This window comes from Camelus dromedarius, unplaced genomic scaffold, assembly GCF_036321535.1.
Source record: "Camelus dromedarius isolate mCamDro1 unplaced genomic scaffold, mCamDro1.pat HAP1_SCAFFOLD_123, whole genome shotgun sequence".
Classification (NCBI taxonomy): Eukaryota; Metazoa; Chordata; class Mammalia; order Artiodactyla; family Camelidae; genus Camelus; species Camelus dromedarius.
This window is the reverse complement of record NW_026989814.1, coordinates 3313788-3316846: the sequence shown is the minus strand read 5'-3', so window position 1 is coordinate 3316846 and position 3059 is coordinate 3313788.

Below are 3059 nucleotides of genomic sequence, written 5' to 3'. Positions count from 1 at the left end.
ACGAACGTCTCTCCACATGCTCAGTTCTGAGAGATAAGTGTTTGTGAAAGCCGTCCTTCACCTAGCTTGTTGGGAACACAAAGTTTCTTTTCAGTTGCAAACTCCAATCCATATATATATATGGGGAGGTACAAGCTCCAACTCGGTTTTACAGTGAAAACTGCAGGAACTTCAAACCGGCACTAGGAAACAGACTGAGATAGCAGAGTAATACTTTCCCCTGCAACCCGTTCCCTTTGTTCTAGATGAACGAACGTCTCTCCACATGCTCAGTTCTGAGAGATAAATGTGTGTGAAAGCCGTCCTTCACCTTGCTTGTTGGGAACACAAAGTTTCTTTTCAGGTGCAAACTGCAATCCATACATATATATGGGGAGGTACTAGTTATAACTCGGTTTTACAGTGAAAACTGCAGGAATTTCAAACCGGCACTCGGAAACAGACTGAGAAACCAGAGTAAAAATTTCTCCTACAACCCGTTCCTTTTTGCTAGATGAACGAACGTCTCTCCACATGCTCATTTCTGAGTGATAATTGTGTGTGAAAGCCGTCATTCACCAAGCTTGTTGGGAACACAAAGATTCTTTTCAGTTCCAAACACCACTCCATACATATATATGGGGAGGTACTAGCTCCAACTCGGTTTTACAGTGAAAATGCAGGAACTTCAAACAGGCACTCGGAAACAGACTGAGAAACCAGAGTAAAAGTTTCTCCTACAACACTTTCCTTTGTGCTAGATGAACGAACGTCTCTCCACATGCTCATTTCTGTGTGATAAGTGTGTGTGAAAGCCGTCCTTCACCTAGCTTGTTGGGAACACAAAGATTCTTTTCAGTTGCAAACTCCACTCCATACATATATATGGGGAGGTACTAGCTCCAACTCGGTTTTACAGTGAAAACTGCAGGAATTTCAAACCGGCACTAGGAAACAGACTGAGAAACCAGAGTAAAAGTTTCTCCTACAACCCGTTCCATTTGTGCTAGATGAACGAACGTCTGTCCACATGCTCAGTTCTGAGAGACATGTGTGTGGGTAAGCCGTCCTTCAACTAGCTTGTTGGGAACACAAAGTTTCTTTTCAGTTGCAAACTCCACTCCATACATATATATGGGGAGGTACTAGCTCCAACTCGGTTTTACAGAGAAAACTGCAGGAACTTCAAACCGGCACTAGGAAACAGACTGAGAATCCAGAGTAAAAGTTTCTCCTACAACCCGTTCCTTTGTGCTAGATGAAACAACGTCTCTCCACATGCTCAGTCCTGAGAGATAAGTGTGTGTGAAAGCCGTCCTTCAACTTGCTTGTTGGGAACACAATGTTTCTTTTCAGATGCCAACTCCACTCCATACATATATATGGGGAGGTACAAGCTCCAACTCGGTTTTACAGTGAAAACTGCAGGAACTTCAAACCGGCACTAGGAAACAGACTGAGAAAGCAGAGTAAAAGTTTCTCCTGCAACCCATTCCATTTGTGCTAGATGAACAAACGTCTCTCCACATGCTCAGTTCTGAGAGATAAGTGTTTGTGAAAGCCGTCCTTCACCTAGCTTGTTGGGAACACAAAGTTTCTTTTCAGTTGCAAACTCCAATCCATATATATATATGGGGAGGTACAAGCTCCAACTCGGTTTTACAGTGAAAACTGCAGGAACTTCAAACCGGCACTAGGAAACAGACTGAGAAAGCAGAGTAAAACTTTCTTCTGCAACCCGTTCCCTATGTTCTAGATGAACGAACGTCTGTCCACATGCTCAGTTCTGAGAGATAAGTGTGTGTGAAAGCCGTCCTTCACCTAGCTTGTTGGGAACACAAAGTTTCTTTTCAGTTGCAAACTCCAATCCATACATATATATGGGGAGGTACTATTTCCAACTCGGTTTTACAGTGAAAACTGCAGGAACTGCAAACCGGCACTTGGAAACAGACTTAGAAACCAGAGTAAAAGTTTCTCCTACAACCCGTTCCTTTGTGCTAGATGAACGAACGTCTCTCCACATGCTCATTTCTGAGTGATAAGTGTGTGTGAAAGCCGTCCTTCACCTAGCTTGTTGGGAACACAAAGTTTCTTTTCAGTTCCAAACTCCACTCCATACATATATATGGGGAGGTACTAGCTCCATCTCGGTTTTACAGTGAAAACTGCAGGAATTTCAAACCGGCACTAGGAAACAGACTGAGAAACCAGAGTAAAATTTCTCCTACAACCCGTTCCTTTTGGGCTAGATGAACGAACGTCTGTCCACATGCTCAGTTCTGAGAGATAATTTTGTGTGAAAGCCGTCCTTCACCAAGCTTGTTGGGAACACAAAGTTTCTTTTCAGTTGCAAACCCCACTCCATACATATATATTGGGATGTACTAGCTCCAACTCTGTTTTACAGTGAAAACTGCAGGAACTTCAAACCGACACTCGGAAACAGACTGAGAAACCAGAGTAAAAGTTTCTCCTACAACCCGTTCCTTTGTGCTAGATGAACGAACGTCTCTCCACATGCTCATTCTGAGTGATAAGTGTGTGTGAAAGCCGTCCTTCACCTAGCTTGTTGGGAACACAAAGATTCTTTTCAGTTGCAAACTCTACTCCATATATATATACGGGGAGGTACTAGCTCCAACTAGATTTTACAGTGAAAACTGCAGGAACTTCAATCTGGCACTAGTAAACAGACTGAGAAACCAGAGTAAAAGTTTCTCCTACAACCCGTTCCATTTGTGCTAGATGAACGAACGTCTCTCCACATGCTCACTTCTGAGAGATAAGTGTGTGTGAAAGCCGTCCTTTACCTAGCTTGTTGGGAACACAAAGTTTCTTCTCAGTTGCAAACTCCACTCCATACATATATATGGGGAGGTACTAGCTCCAACGCTGTTTTACAGTGAAAACTGCAGGAACTTCAAACCGGCACTAGGAAACAGACTGAGAATCCAGAGTAAAAGTTTCTCCTACAAGCCGTTCAATTTGTGCTAGATGAACGAACGTCTGTCCACATGTTCAGTTCTGAGATATAAGTGTGTGTGAAAGCCGTACTTCACCTAGCTTGTTGGGAACAC